The sequence below is a fragment of the Ursus maritimus genome, unplaced genomic scaffold (assembly GCF_017311325.1).
Source record: "Ursus maritimus isolate PB19 unplaced genomic scaffold, ASM1731132v1 scaffold_35, whole genome shotgun sequence".
Lineage (NCBI taxonomy): Eukaryota > Metazoa > Chordata > Mammalia > Carnivora > Ursidae > Ursus > Ursus maritimus.
In genome coordinates this window covers 23199993-23216751 of record NW_024426119.1, presented here as the reverse complement: position 1 = coordinate 23216751, position 16759 = coordinate 23199993, and the positions used below count along the sequence as shown (strand labels likewise).

Below are 16759 nucleotides of genomic sequence, written 5' to 3'. Positions count from 1 at the left end.
AACAAAAGAAAAAAGTACACAATTTCTTTTTCAGAGGGAAGAAAAAAAAAACCTACACAAGGAAGAAAATGTAATCGCAACATATACATGGCATGGGTTAGTGAAGAATAGTAGTTCCAGGATTGCAATAACCACCGAATACTAATCCAAGCAAAAATTTTGGTGTACTTCTATTAAAGAAGATGAAGAGTGAGGAGCGCCTGGATGGCTCAGTGGGTTGGGTGGCCAACTCTTGGTTTCAGATCAGGTCATGATCTCATAGGTGGTGGAATTAGGCTCCTGCCCTGGGCTCCCCACTCAGCAGAGAGTCTGCCTGGATATTCTCTCCCTCTGCCCCTCCTTCCCACACCCAGCACTGGCTCATGCATGTGCACACTCTTTCTCTCTAAAATGGATAAATCCTAAAAAAAATTTAAAAATAAAAAAACGAAGAGTAAGGAAAAATATGCTTAGAGGTTTGGTTTAAGATAGCCAAAGCTTCATCTTCATAACTGGGAAGTCAAAGATATCTAATACAGAAAAATCAATAAATAGCATAAGCTTGTTATTTAAAAATACGGAGGGAAGTACTAGGGGAAAAAACAGCAAAAAGAGAATGGATGCCTCTGGGAAAGAAGGCTCTGGGGTGGGATGGAATAACACAAGGGACTGCAGGGTTGTTGTTTTTTATCATAAACCTTGTATTTTTTTTACTTTTCAACTTTGTACATGTATACTTTCATAAAAATAAAATTACAATCAACAAAACATGTTCACTGTATATAAAAAATGCATCATTCAAATTCAAAGTCATTCCCATACTTCCTGGTGGTCTTATTTCCCAGGAATAACCACTATTTAAATGTTTAGTGTGTAGCCTTCTAGATTTTTTCTATGCCTGTAGAAATACACACAGGCACAATGCTTTTTTTCAAACAAATACAAAACACAAGAAAGGATCATATTATAATGGTTTTGCAACTTGCTTCTTTTCACTTCACAGGATCTCACTGTTTTATCAGTGACATCTTTCTAAATGCACACAGATAAAAACATACTTTTTACTAGCCACACAGTATTATGAAGTGTGGGCTGAATAATGGCCCCCCAAAGGTGTCTAGATCTTAATTCCCAGAATCTGTGAATGTTAGCTTATGTGGTAAAAAGGACTTTCCAGGTATGATTAAATTAAGGATCTTGAGATAGGAAGATCTGGATAATCTCGATAGGCCTAATATAATCACAAGGGTCCTTACAAGTGGGATGTAGGAGGGTCAGGAGAGAAGGAGACAGAGTTCAGAGGGGACAGAGAGAGAGAGAGATCTGAAGTTGCTATAGTTGCTAGCCTTGAAGATTGGGGGGGGGGGGTATGGGGATATACTGCACCGGCCAAGAAATGCAGGCAGTCTTGCAAAACTAGAAAAGGAAAGAAAACAGATTCTCCACCCACCCCCCCGGAACCTCCAGAAGGGAACACAACCCTGCTAAAATCTTCGTTTTGTGTTTTCTGCCCTCCATAACTATAAAATAATAAATTTGTGTTGTTTTAAGGCACTAAATTTGTGGTAATTTGTTACAGCAAGTAGGAAAGTATTACACTATAGAAATAGGAAACATATGGAGTATGAATACATTAATTATTCAATCCCATTTTCATTTTTTATCTTTACACATAGTGCTGCAACACACCTATACACTTGGGTTAGCACTTTAATGAAAATTATTCTCAGAAGTGTAATTGCTAGATTTTTAAAATCACATTTTAATTGTGACAGACACTATCAAATTATCTACCAAACTATTAGACCAATTTACACTCCCACTATCGGTATACGATGACAGCTTCTCCCCAAGGTTCCCAGTCCCCAAAGCCAGAACCTTGATTCCAGATCTAGATCTTCCCAAAGTCAAGGCCAAGGACCCGGTGAACTCATACTCACAAAGCTGATAAAACATTTCCTTCCAGAATAACTTTAAGAAAATGTGACCTGAGGCAATCCCACTACCACGCAGGGAGAGCACCACACACAACTGTTTTAACATCTTTAAAGCTTTCTATTAAGAGGGCATTCTTTGCATCCACCTGGGAATCGGGGAATGGGGATTCTCATATCATTTTTTCACCCACTTTACCAGTGAAAGCCTGCTTAAAACCATGTGTTTTCACATTAAGTTTCATAGAAGGAACATTCCTCCTCTGGGAAACTTTTCCTTCTCTGGGGCTTACCTATCTGTCCAAAACTAGAGCCATCATTTGACTCACCAATTATTAAATGATGATAATTTCTAACATTTATATAACACTACAATACATATACAGTGGGTATAATACAGTAGGGTATGACATAGCCGTGTGTGTGTGTGTGTGTGTGTGTGCATGTGTGCCCGCACACGTGTGCGCAGAGAGACAACAAAGAACAGGAGAAAGATTGTGCCAGATACAGTCAAAGAATTTACACATACTAACTCATTCAGTCTCACAACAACATCAAGGCAGAATTACTATCACCATCATTGAATAGTTGAGAAAACTGAGGCACAGAAGGTTACACTGCCCAAGGTCATACTGATAGTGGAGATTTGAACCAAGGCGGTCTGGATCCAGGGTCCATACTCACAATCACTATGCTATACCCCGTGGTCTGAGTCCTCCCAGTGGCTAGACGTCCCCTACTGAATGCATGCACTACCAGTGCTACTCTCTGGCCTAAACACTAACCTCTACATACCTACCTTCATTTCACATAAAACACAAGAGGTGGTACAATGAAACTTAGCACCAAATTAGACTCTGATTTGCACTGGTCACCAAATGATTCATGTTTATGTGTCTTACTTAAATTATAAAATGCTTGGAGGCAAGATGGTAGCTTATGGGTCTTTCAACTGGATCCCTTTTCTCCTCCCCTTAAATATCGGCAGTCCCTCAGTGTTTCATTTTTCAGCCCTCTTCTTCTTTCCCTACATTCTCTCTTCTAGCAAGTTTATCTTTCTTAGCCATGATTACCTGATGACTTTCAAATCTATCTTCAGTCCAGGCCTCCCTCCAAGCCCTAGACCCTAATATTCAACTGGATAGATACCTCCACCAGGAGAGCCAAGGCACTTCAGAAGTCAAATTGTCTAAGTAGTGGCTTGTTCCATGGTTCAGAAACTTTGGAATCATCCTGGACCCCTTCTTCCACCCACCTCAACTCCAATCAGTCAAGACCTGCCACTTTTACCTCCTAAATGTCTCTTAAATCCTTCTACCTCTTTCCAATGACAGAGAGTAGGCCTTCAGTAAACATATATTCGGGATGCCTGGGTAGCTCAGTCAAGAGTCTGCCTTCGGCTCAGGTCCTGATCCCAAGGTCCTGAGATCAAGCCCAACATCAAGCCCTGCATCGAGCTCCCTGCACAACAGGGAGTCTGCTTCTCCCTCTCCCCTCCGCCCTACCCCACTGCTTGTGCATGCTCAAGCGCACGCGCTCTCTCTTTCTCTCAAAAATAAATAAATAGGGGCACCTGGGTGGCTCAATCGGTTAAGCATCTGCCTTCAGCTCAGATCGTGATCCTGGAGTCTTGGGATCGAGCCCTGTGTCGGGCTCCCTGCTCCGCGGGGATCCTGCTTCTGCCTCTGCCTCTGTCTCTCTGTCTCTCATGAATAAATAAATAAAATCTTTTAAATAAATAAATAAATGTTGACAGTATTTTCTCCTCTGCCACAAACTTTGTTCATCCCTCCATCCTTTCTTTCCTAGAGAACCTCTAAACTAGTGTCTATGCCTCACAGTCTTGGCTTCCTCTAATTTAGTCTCCATTCTGCTACCAAACTTTTTAGTCAATCTTAAACAGAAATCATGCCCCTCGTCAGTTACCTCAGATAAAGTCAAACTCTTTGCCATTAGATTCAAGGCCTTTCACATTTGGCATCTGTTGCCATCTCTCTATTTATACCACTCACCACCTCTCACATTATACTCCAGACAACAGGCTGTACTGAGCTCTTTTTCTCACCTTTGGGCATCTATACAAAACACTCCCTCTGCCAGGAAGGATGTTCTGTTCTCCATGCCCACTTTTGCCATATTTATTCCTACCTGTTCTTCAGAGTTCAGCTTATCTCCTCAGAGAAGCCTTCCCGGATCCCCCCTAAATTAAATGAAGAGTCCTTCCTGTGTATTCTTCGAGCATCTTAAGTTTCTCTCCATCACGGCATTTATCAGACCACACTACACGTGCCTGTTTACTTGGCTACGTGTTGTCACTGTGCCTGAACTATGGTGCCTGGTAAATGGTTCAACAAACATTGATTGAATAAACATTAGACACACAGCAGAAACCCCAGAAATACCTGGGATAACCAACAGTCATATAGCATTTGACTTTTTAAATGCAAATTAAGGTGACAGCTTCACAAATTCTACGAAATGTCACAATTAATAAAATGTTCACTGAATTCCTGTCAGCCTTGTTGTAACTGAAGTCCTTACAAATGAATGAGACTGGAACTCACCTGAATATTCTTTTCTTTGGCAGCAACTCAAATTGTCAGATTTGATCCAAAAAAATCTGGGGTCAGTTCTACGTTTTCTGAGGCAAAAGGGAAAACTGTGAACATAACCAGTAAATCTGGATAATGGCTTTGTCTGGGACCCTCAAAATCACTCTTGCACCCGCCATGTTAGTATAAAAAATGGGAACAGGAAACCAGAATTTATCTAATAACCAGGAACCGGTCTATGAAGCAAGATCAGCTCATGGCCCACAGCCACCCTCAATGACCATGGGTCAAATCAGTACCAAACTGAATTCAAAGGTTTCAACTGAGCCACTAGCGATAATGCTACTAGGCATTAGGGCAGACCAAATGGAGCTGTGCTTTAAATGTAACACACCAGTACCAAAAAAGAATGTAAAATATCTCATTAATAACTCTGATGTCAACTACATGTTAAAATGGTAATATTCTGGATATACAGGATTAAATAAAATGTTATTAAAATTAATTTCACCCGTTTCTTTTTTTTTTTAATGTGGCTACTACAAAACTTTAAATTCGCGGCTCACATTATATTTCTGTTGGACAGAGCTTTTCTTTTTTTTTTTAAGATTTTATTTATTTATTTGACAGAGACAGCCAGCGAGAGAGGGAACACAAGCAGAGGGAGTGGGAGAAGAAGAAGCAGGCTCCCAGCGGAAGAACCCGATGTGGGGCTCGATCCCAGAACGCTGGGATCACGCCCTGAGCCGAAGGCAGACGCTTAATGACTGCACCACCCAGGTGCCCCTGGACAGAGCTATTCTAGAACCATTAATCAAAACTTCTTGGGTGACCTGGGTGGCTCAGTTGGTTAAGCTTCTGCCTTCAGCTCAGGTCATGATCCAAGCGTCCTAGGATCAACCCCCACATCAGGCTCCCTGCTCAGTGGGAGGCCTGCTTCTCCCTCTGCTGCTCCCCCTTCTTGTACTCTGTCAAATTAATAAATAAAATCTGAAACAAAAACTTCTTGAAGGCACCAACTTTAGAATTTACAAAAAGTTGCAACATTCGAAAATAAGATATAGGACATTCTCTAAGAAAAACTGCATCTGACGAACTATCCCTGTTATAACACTGGAAAGACTTTCCCTTTAAAAACTAAAGGAAGATATCTTTTGACTTTGGAAGACTTCACAAACTCACTTGGGAATGAAGCTACCCATAAATTCTACCCATACTACTACATAAATTCTTCTCTTCTTTGCAACCCACTGCCTCTTTATCCCATTCAACTATTAGTCTCTTCTAATCACAAAGATTTATCCCGGGAAGAGACTGAGGCTTAAAAAGAGTACAAGCAGAAGATGAAGATGAAGACAAGGCTAGAACTCTACTGGAACTAGGCCATTAGATGATTTTGAATTAATAGGGAAGCATAACTTACCCACTTACTATAAAATGGAGCCAACAAACTACTGGGTGTTATAAGTCACAACAGTGAATCATCAATACCCTCCCCAACAATAAGAACACATACACTTAGATCCTTTCTCTCCAAGCTTTCTCATATTCATCCCTTCCTCTCCACTACCTCTAGTCTTACACATTCATTGCCTCATACCTTAAACATCACAATAGCCTTTTGGCTGACCTAACTCTAATTTCCCCATCCTACTGCCAGGCATTCCCACTAAAATACAATTTCATTCAACTCAAACATTTATATATGAGTCTCTACATGGTCCCTATACTCAAAGAATTCATCACCTAGTAGAGAAGACATACACCTCATAATTCCCCTGTCTAAAATCCTCCTCAGTATGACCATTTGAAGAACAATTTATCAATATCTAGTAGAGCTGAAGGTAATGCCTACCCTCTGATCCAGGGATTCCACTACTAGGAAGCTGCCATATCTCCTTAACACACACACAAGGAGAGCAAACACGTATAGGAACGTTTACAGAAACATTATTTGTAATAGAAAAAAAAAAAAGAATCTACAAACAACCGAAGTGTCCATCAACAGAAAAATATTTTTAAGTTTTTATTATAAAATCTTTCAAATATAGAAAAGTGTATGTGCATGCATATAAATGAATAGATGTGTATATACACAAACACACACACCCATATGCCCATCACCCACATTCTAAATTAAAAGTTGGCCATCTTGCTTCATCCTACTCCTTTCTAAAAAAATGTACTTTACAGCTGGCACATGCTGCACTTGGTTGTTATATCTCTAGATTAATTATATTCTAGGACAATTTCCCTTCCTCCCCCACCCCACCCTTGTTTTCCTCTCCCATGACATTAAATGGCCAGTTCATCTCTATCTCACATTCTGTATTCTTTCTGGTTGCTTCCTCGAAGGTAGTACTTAATTCCTTTCATCTCCCATATTTTTTTTTAAGATTTTATTTTATTTATTTATGTTACAGAGAGACAGCCAGCGAGAGAGGGAACACAGCAGGGGAGTGGGAGAGGAAGAAGCAGGCTCCAAGCGGAGGAACCCGATGTGGGACTCGATCCCGGAATGCCGGGATCACGCCCTGAGCCGAAGGCAGACGCCCAATGACTGCGCTACCCAGGTGCCCTCATCTCCCATATTTCTTATAACTGAAAGTTAGTCTGTAAAATTTGACTAAATTCAGATTTTAAATTTGGTACAAAAAACCTTGGGTTGATACACTATACTTGATATTGGATCACATCAGGAAGCACATAATTTTTGGTTCATTTTTAGTGATACTAAGATTAATAACTAGGCTGGTTAATAGCCTGATCCTTCCACTGTAAAGTTTTATTGTTTTGAGACCAACTAGTACTCTGTGAAGTGTTTTGGCACCATGCAAATATCCAATTCCCAATGAACCTTTTGCCTAACAATTTTAGCACCTATTAATGATCCTGGCCCAAGTCAAATATTTTATAAAAGGAGGTAACAAATTGTGACTTTCTAATTCTGTAATTCTTTCCATATTTATTATCTGGCATTCCTCACTAACTGTAATACACTTCTACTAAAAAAGCAGTTCAAATGTTAAATTACCAATTTTCAGAGTAAAGGATAGGTGTAACAGTCATGTCCATTTGTCTGGTTTTTTTATTGTCATATATTGTTTCAAATTACTCTCCTTATTCTCTTTTATGTTCAAACCGTCCCAATTTTGGCCAACAAGAGCCTCTTCAGGTAGGCTTTTGTTGTGTCTTTGAAAGCTTTCTTGCTTCTGGCACAAGATGTTCCAGGTTCACTAGGTATGTTCCCTGCCCCAGTCCTGGAATCAGTCATTTCTTTGAGGAGCCCTGGATTCTAAATGGAAGTATTTAAAAACCAAAACTGGGGTAATGCAAATACTCGCATCTACCAAAGTAACATACCGTTTCTAGCTCCTTTCAGTGGACAGAGCTAAGAAAGAAAGATAAATTTGGATGGATGGATGGATGGATGGATGGATGGATGGATGGAAGAAAGAAAGAAAGAAAGAAAGAAAGAAAGAAAGAAAGAAAGAAAGAAAGAAAGATTACATATATATATATATATATTAAATCCTGAACTCAAACTGACATCTATAATTCAAGTTCATCATTATAAATATTCTTTTTCCTTAGCTTCTTTGATTTTATACTTGTATTCCTATTGGTTTCTAACATATAAGCATAAAAACCTACTGGCTTTAACCTATAACATGTATCAAATGATATCAAAATAGAAATATCAATATTACAACTAGTAATAGAATGAATCAAGTTTAAGATTTCTTTCAGTTCTTTTTGTCCTTAGCATATATGCCATTTGATATTGAGCTCCAAAGTCACTTGAGATTGTGTTTTCCTCCATGTATTTAAGTAACTATTCTGATATACACATAGGTTTCTGATATACACATAGGTTCATTTGTTTAAGTTCTCAATTTTAGAGATTTTTATTTTCATTTAATTGTAACTTTTGAATGTGTGAAATATTTACATAATTTGAAAGTCAAAACTAAATAAACTCAGAAACCACACTTCCATTCCTGTTTCCTTCACACCTTTCCCACTCACCCTCTCCCCTCAACCACAAGGCAACCATTTTATTAGTTTCTGGTCTGTCTTCTCAGTTTTTCTTTTTTGCAACAGAAACAAATTAGTGTATGTATTCTTATTCCCACGCACACATTTCTTACACCAAAAGAGCATACTACATACACTGTTCTGCACTTTGCTTTTTTTTTTAAATATATATCCTAGAAATCTCTCCATAGAGATTTACCTCATTCTGTTTTATACCCGCAGAGTACTATATGAAAATACCATAGTTTATTTTTAATTAAAAAAAAAAACACTAGTAATCTTTTACTCTCTATCAATCAAAAGACCACCTTACAGTTCAAGGCCATCTATCAACTGCTCCAACCTCACACCTTTACCTCGTCCATTCTTCTCAACTTCCACTTCATAAAGGACCCCAACAGCCATCAGATTCTAAACAATTCTTCCTTATTCAATATGTGCTCACCTATTCCAGACCCAATGCCTTCTTCCCTTGTGCTATTTGCCCAGTTTAGATTGCTATATATCTTCTCTCCAAATCTGATACCTCAATCAAAGCCCATTTTAAAAATTTCTCTTCTCCAATAAGCCTTCCTTAAATGAGCTATTTCTTCTATAATGCTTCCCTTTAAACTTTCTCATAATCTATGGCAGATCTATGTTTCCCTATGTTTCCCCTTCAGTCATTAAACAAATGGTTACTGAGCATGTATGTGTCAACAGAAAGTGGACAAATCCCTACCCTCACAGATCTTGTGTTCTTGGGGGAGCATAACAATCATCAATCAATCAATTGGTAAGGATAAATGCTATGAAGAAAATGTAGGACAGGTTAAGAAAAGAGAGAATACTGGATTAGAGATGGGGAATTGTCACTTTAGACAAAGTCTAAGGAAAGGCCTCTTTGAGGAGAGGACATTTGAGTAGAACTGTGAATTAAGGGAGGAAGGAGAGCAAGGAAGGATTCCAGAGAAAAACATCATGAAGGACAGATCACTCTTCTGGCTGCTCAGCATAAGCTAAGTACTTGCTTTCCCAGTCTCCCATGCAGCTAGGTACAGTCTTATGACCTCCTTCCAACAAAGAAGCATCCATGCTGGAATCTAATTTAGAAGATAATGCATAAAAAAGCAGGAGGTATACGGAATCTGTTATGGCAAGAATGGAAGCAGATTCCAATGACAGCAGTGGTTAGTGGTTTCTTCTTGTGACAATTTCTTTTCTACTAAATTAACCAGACGAGGTTTCCAGTTTTTAGAACTAAGTTGTTGTTGGGTTTTTTTGTTTGTTTTTAAGAACTAAGAATTCTGACTGTTCCTGGTGATCCAGGGAGATGGAACAGCAATACAAGGGCTCTGGGCTAGAGGGGAAAAAGGATAGCAGGATATGCAATCACAGAGAAGAAATGGGCCTTTTGGCACTAGTAAGAAGTATGGATTTTATTGAGTTTACTGGGAAGTTGTTGGGATGTTTTAAACAGGAGAGTGTTGCAATACGATTTTTATATATATATATATATAGTGTATGTGTGTGTATGTATATGCTGTCCATTGAGGCATTTTATTTGCACACATGTATTACATCCCTAGAAAAAGAATCCCGGGATTTTCCCACCTGCATGTTTTTGTCTTGCTTCTTTGTGGTCCATGATGCCAGCTTAGTACAATGAAACCACACTGGCAGGATGGGAGCAAATTTTTCTGCCATTTTTCTAGATCTCTGAGCTGCGTATCAAATCTGGGGCTGATCACTTCACACCTGTTTCACCCACCCATGAGGCTCACAACAATTTTCCCAGTTCTGTCATCATCAATGATCTCCACTTCACCCATGTAACCATACTTCATCATCACAGTCAGAAACCGGACAATGACTTGGAGCCTGGCCTAATAAGAACCTGGTGTTTGCCTCTCTTTTTGGCATTGTTAATGCTCTTGAGAGAATCTGACAGGACATTCATGTGCACCATTATGGAAAGATGGTAGAAAGAGCTGATTCATATTTTTTCAAAACTACTCCTGTTTTATATAGGTAGTCCATAGAAGAAAGCAAGAATTGAGGCCGGAATACTAATAAAATTATTCCAGGCAAGAGCTGATAGTGCCTTAGGCTAAGATGATACCTAAATAATCATTTAGACTCTTTATCTTTAATTATTATATATTTATGATTAAATCTAGCACCTAATTTTGTGCTCTCTATTCGTTACCTGTTCAAGTTCTTTTCTCTCTTGCCTTCTTTCGGACTGATTCTTTTTTAACATTTCACTATTTCTTTTATTGATTTGGAAGTTATATTCTCTTATTTCTTGTAGTTGTTCCCTAGAAATTATACCATGCATTAAAGTCTAAAGTTAATCAAAATCTTGTTTTAAAAGACCTAAGCAAGCATCAACCAACGACAATACGTGGACCCTATTTTGATTCCAGTTTGAAGAAACTAAATGTAAATTTTTTAAAAGCTTTTTTTAGGGCAGTGAAAATACTTAGTATGATACCATAATGATGGACACATGTCATTATATATTTGCCCAAATTCAGAGAATGAACACCAATAATGAATCATAATATAAACCACAGACTTTGGGTGATTATGATATGCCAGTGTAGGTTCATCAATTGTAACAAGTGTACCACTCTGGTGGAGGATACTGATGATGGGGGAGGTTATGTATGTATGAGGGCAGATGGTGTATGGGAAATCTCTGTACTTTCCCTTCAAGTTTGCTGTGAACGTAAAACTGCCCTAAAAAAAAAAATTTTTTTTTAAATTGTTTTGGATAGTTATGGAAATACCTGAGAAAGTTCCCAGTTGTTAGATGTTCAGTACTTCTTTTTTTTTTTGGTTGTTCCGTAAGACATTTCAATAAAGGTGAATGTTGCATTTAAAAAAAAAAAAGTCATTTTGCATATAATTAAGGAAAAGTGAATGCTGCCTAAATAAATAATGATATTAAGGAATTATGTTTATTTTTTCTGGATATAGTTGTATTATAGTTTAAGCTTATATATTTTTTAGATAAAGACAATATATTTATGGATTAAATAATTGATACTTGAGATCTGTTTTAAAATAATGAGGAATATGTAAGAAACCATTGTAGTCTTGAGTTGATCATTGCTGAAACTGGGTAATGAATACACGGGAGTTCATCATACTCTTCTTTGCTTTTACATATTTAAAGTTTTCCATAAAAAAGGTTTTTTTAAACTTACCCCCCTTCTAGACAATGCAAAGACTTTAGAACCTAGAACCCCACTTAGTCCCCTTCTGCTATTGCCTTGTCTTTTAATCCATTAGACATTCTTACTGTTGTATGCAGTCAAGATTCACTTTCATTTTCCACATATGTATAACTTTCTTTACTTTTCAGCCCTTCGTACATTTCTTTCCTCCCATGTGGTAATCGATTTCATTCTGCCCAAAGTATATCCTATAAAACTGCACTAATATGGTGCGTGTGGCTATTTAAATTTAATTAAAACTTCAGTACCTCAATCACACTAGCCACATTTCAAGTGCTCAAAAGCCTTATGTGGCTTATGACAACAATATTGGACAGCACAGATAAAGAATATTTCCATCATCACAGAAACTTCTACTGAACAGTGTTGGTTTAAATTATCTTTAATGAGAGATGCTGGTGACAATCTGTTTTTCTCCAAAACATCTTTATTTCACCATCATTCTTTTTTTCTTTTTAAAGATTTTATTTATTTGAGAGAAAGTAAAAGTGAGAGAGATCACAGAGCTCTGGAGAGGGAGAAGCAGACTCGCTGCTGAGCAGAGAGCCTCATGTGGGGCTCAATTCCAGGACTCTGGGATCATGACCCTAGCCAGAGGTAGTTGCTTAACTGACTGAGCCACTCAGTCGTCCCCACCATCATTCTTTAAAGATATTTTCACTGGACATAAACCTCTAGGTTGGCAAGGTTTTTTCATTTCATATTGGCAGGCATCATTTTACTATGTTCTGACTTCCATTGCGGCTGTTGAAAAGTCACTCATTTGTCTAATTCTCACTCCTTTGGGGAATATCTTCTTTTTCTCCAGATACTTTTAAATGCCCCCTTTTCTCTCTCCTCTTCTTCTGGAATTCCAATTAAGACATTCTTACTCTATCCTCCATGTCTCTTACACTGTCTTTTATACTTTCCATCTTTTTGCCTCCAAGTTACGTCCTGGATAATTATCTGATCTATATTCCAGTTTGATAATTTTTCTGATATGCAATCTGCTGTAAATTGCATTAAGTTTTTAATTCAGTTATCATATTTTTTTATTTCCAGCAGTCGGGTTTGGTGTTTTCAACTCTATGAAGCCACTTTTTTTTAATAGTTTCATGTTTCCCATCTTTGAATTTGTCATTTATTTCTGTGAATACAGTAAGCATGGTTGTTTTATCATAAATCTTCTAATTCTAATACTTGATGCTTATGAATATGTTTCTGCTGTTGTTTCTGTTCATGTTTCTTCTTCTGTTTGTATGCCAGCTTATCTTTGACTATGTGCTGGTCAGTGTCCTTAAAAAATTATTTGTAGAGACGTTTAAAATGAAGAAGTATTCTTCCAGGGAACATTTCCTAAGGGACACTACAAATCAGGGACTGCCCTAAATTAAGTCATGGTTTACATTTCCCTTACCTTGCTAGGCTATGGCCACTTTATAGAGACTTATTTCTTTTCTCTTTTTCTCCTGCTCTGCTCAGTGCCAAGACAACTTGCCTGAAGTCCCTTGATATTTAGCTGAAAAGTAAGCAATGAAAGGGGAACAGGGATTAGCTCTGATATATCCTTCTCCCACAGGTGTAGACATATGGAGTCTAAGCCTAATTAGGAAGGATCTCTTGTAAAACTGCACATGTCCGCATGTTGGGTAGGCTTTGAATCTTGATTTCTGTCCACCTCTCCCCACAAGTGTGATGAAAAGAAACCTAAATTTCTTGAAATCTCAGGCCAACAGTGGCTTCAGTTCTCCAGATATTCTGCTAACCTCTCTTGGTTTAGGCTCTCTTTCAGAATTTGGCTTACCAGATTCCCCTATTTTTCCAGTTCTTCAAAACCCCTTAAGGTGGTATTTATAGATCTTATCCAACAGTTTCAATTCTTTTCAAAAAGAGGACTGGTCTAAATAATCTAGCCCACTATTACCCAGATGTAACATCTATTTTTAAGTTGAGCTAACAGAACTTCCCTATGTATTAGATATCAGTGTATAAGAAAAAGAGGAATCAGAGATGACATCTAGGTTTTCGGCCTGAATAACTTGGTGAAAAGTGGGATTATTTGCCAAAATAAAGATGGCAAAGTGGGATAGGTGAGTCAGGTGTTAAGAGTTTAGTCACAGACTTACTAAGTTTGAGATGCCTTAGCTAGGTTATGAGTTTCTCATAGGTATAGACAAGGTTTTCTTTTAGTGCCAGTTACACCCATAAGTTCTTTATAACACTGTTGCACACATAGTTGGTATTCAACTAACTAGAGATTTCTCTACCTCAGTACTACTGGCACATTGGGCCTGACAGTTCTTTGCTGTAGGCGATTTTTCTATGCATTGTAGGATATTTGGCAGCATCCCTGGTCTCTACCCATTAGATGCCGGTGGTACCATCCTGTCCCCCATTTTATGACATTAAAAAAAATGTCTCTAAATATTGCTGAATATCCTCTAGGGGTAAAATATCCCTGATTGAGAACCACTAGTGCTTCTTAAATTAATTTCTATACACTGTGCTATTACCATCCTTTCACTCAACTGGACAAAACAAAGATATACAAGAGGTAAGAATCTATCTAAGCCCAAACCATAGCCCACCCCAAACCAGCATTTCTCAAATTATGTTTCCCAAAGCACCAGAGGACTGCAGTACTGGTGGGTAAATGGGTAAGCATAGGTCAGAGGTGACAAAACAGTTTCACCCTCACTAAAGCAAGACCATCACCAACTGTTACAGGATTATTTATGTAACATTACTGTAATTTTTAAAAGAAAGCTATGGCCAGCAAAATGTCTTTTCTTCAGATATAAAATGGTTAAAATTTTAAATCTCAAGCAAGAATTACTTAACAGCTTTATTTTATTGCTATTCCACACCCAAATCCTTATTAACATAAACCTAGAAAAGATTTACTAAATTCATCTGCAAGTCCTGGCATGTATGTACTTTATCTGTGCTCCCCCCTCCTTTTTTTTTTTTTTTTTTTACTCTAGCCAAATAAAAATCAGGTAAAAGTTGTATGGATAAATTAACGCCTCAAAATCAGATTCTGAAATAAAACTCGTTCAGATAAATTTTAAATCCCAAACTACATAGCAAGAGTTTGTTTTAGGCAGCACCCAGAATGCTGGGACTCCTTTTCTCCATTAGGGTAAACTTCCTTGTCTTGTATAATATACAGTTACTCCCAAATGTGCTATATGAAAAATAATTTTCATGCTCTACTATAAACTTGTCTAAACCAGCTTTAATATTGTTTTAAATATTACAGTATCATTTCAGCTACTCTAAAGATCACATCCTTATACAAAGCAATTTTTATTTTTTTGAAAATCTCAGGTACCAAAAGATGTAACTAAATCGGAACCATGCTAATAAATTTAGTTCCTAATCCCCATCTAAGCTATGTATTTATCAATATACACTCTATTTCTCTATCTACATTCTATCTGTGTATACCAATGTCCCTATTTAATGGTAAAATTATGACGTCATTACAAAGCTGTTCTCCATAAAACCGAGAATATAAATGGCTGTAAACTGGGATAAAAAATATTTACTGATGACTATTTATCATTTATTTATTTGAGAGAGAGAGAGAGAGAGAGGGAAAGCATGTACATGGGGAGGAGGGGCAGAGGGAGACAGAGAAGCAGACTCCCCACTGATCAGAGAGCCCAACGTGGGGCTTGATCCCAGGACCTTAGGATCATGATCCAAGCAGAAGGCAGACACTTAAGTAACTGAGCCATTTAGGCACCCCTATTGACGACTATTTAATATTCATGTTTAAAATAAGCTCAAGTTCCAGGGTGCCAAGGGCTTGGGATTGAGCCCCATGTCAGGCTCCCTGCTCAGTGGGGAGTCTGCTTCTCCCTCTCCCTCTACACCTCACTTGTGCTCTCTCTCTCAAATAAATAAAATCTTAGTAAATAAATAAACTCAAGTTCCATATCTAAGGCACGTAAACTACACACACATAGACATACACACACAAACACTAAACTAAGGAGGACTAAGCATTCATCAATTAGCATGTCTAGAACTTCCCATGCACCTGCCAAAACTTAATGTTCCTCCTATACCTCCCTGATGTTGCTACCACCCTTTTTACCTCCCAAATTAGAAATCTTAGTTATCCTTAACTTTTTCCTCTCCCTCATGTCTTTACGTACAGTTGGTCATCGAATACTATAAGGTCTACTTGGCATCTCTTTTTCTCTTAAATTATTTTCTCTCAACAGGCAATAGTTTTATATAGCTCAAAAATCCAAACCCCAGGGCGCCTGGGTGGCTCAGTCGTTAAGCGTCGGCCTTTGGGTCAGGGCCTGATCCCAGGGTGCTGGGATCGAGCCCCGCATCGGGCTCCTTGCTCTGCTGGGAGCCTGCTTCTTCCTCTACCACTCCCCCTGCTTGTGTTCCCTCTCTTGCTGGCTGTCTCTCTGTCAAATAAATAAATAAAATCTTAAAAAAAAAAAAATCCAAACCCAGAAATATATACACTGAGAAGTCTCAGTGGAAGCATTTACACTATTACCACTCCCCCCAGACACAAGTAATCACCTTTGCTAGTTTCACTTCCACTATTTCTATTATTACCAAAAGACAGCATTACTACACACACTGTTCTCCACTTGCTTTTCTTAACACATCCTGGAGATCTTTCCTATTAGTTCATAGACAGCTTCCTCATTTTCTCTATAACTGCTTACTATGCTATTGTGTAGACAGGTCTTAGTTTATTATGGATGGACACTATTACTATTATATACAACACTGCAACTAATAACTGTGTAAATGGATCATTTCATTTCATGTAACTATAGGATAAATTCCCTGAAGCAGGATTGCTGAGACAAAAGTTCAGTTCTAATTTTGATACATATTGTGAAATTACCCTCATGTCATTTATAAATTAGTCCTCTTCTCACCGCCTTTGCCACTGCATTTTCATGCCCATATTAATAAAGTACCTGCTTAACTGGTTTCCTTCCTCCCCCAACTATTGTCCATCTTATCGTCAACTGATGGTTATTATTTTAATGAATTTGTAATATAC

The 16759-nt window shown here is 38.0% G+C and overlaps 1 protein-coding gene and 1 pseudogene across 2 annotated transcripts in view; both read right to left on the bottom strand.

The window, feature by feature from the left end:
* The window catches only part of GABPB1 (GA binding protein transcription factor subunit beta 1), a 134076-nt gene that overhangs the window by 105240 nt on the left and 12077 nt on the right, over nucleotides 1–16759 (bottom strand). The gene's annotated exons all lie outside the window — the stretch shown is intronic.
* LOC121100231 lies at nucleotides 9690–10579 on the bottom strand (annotated as a pseudogene).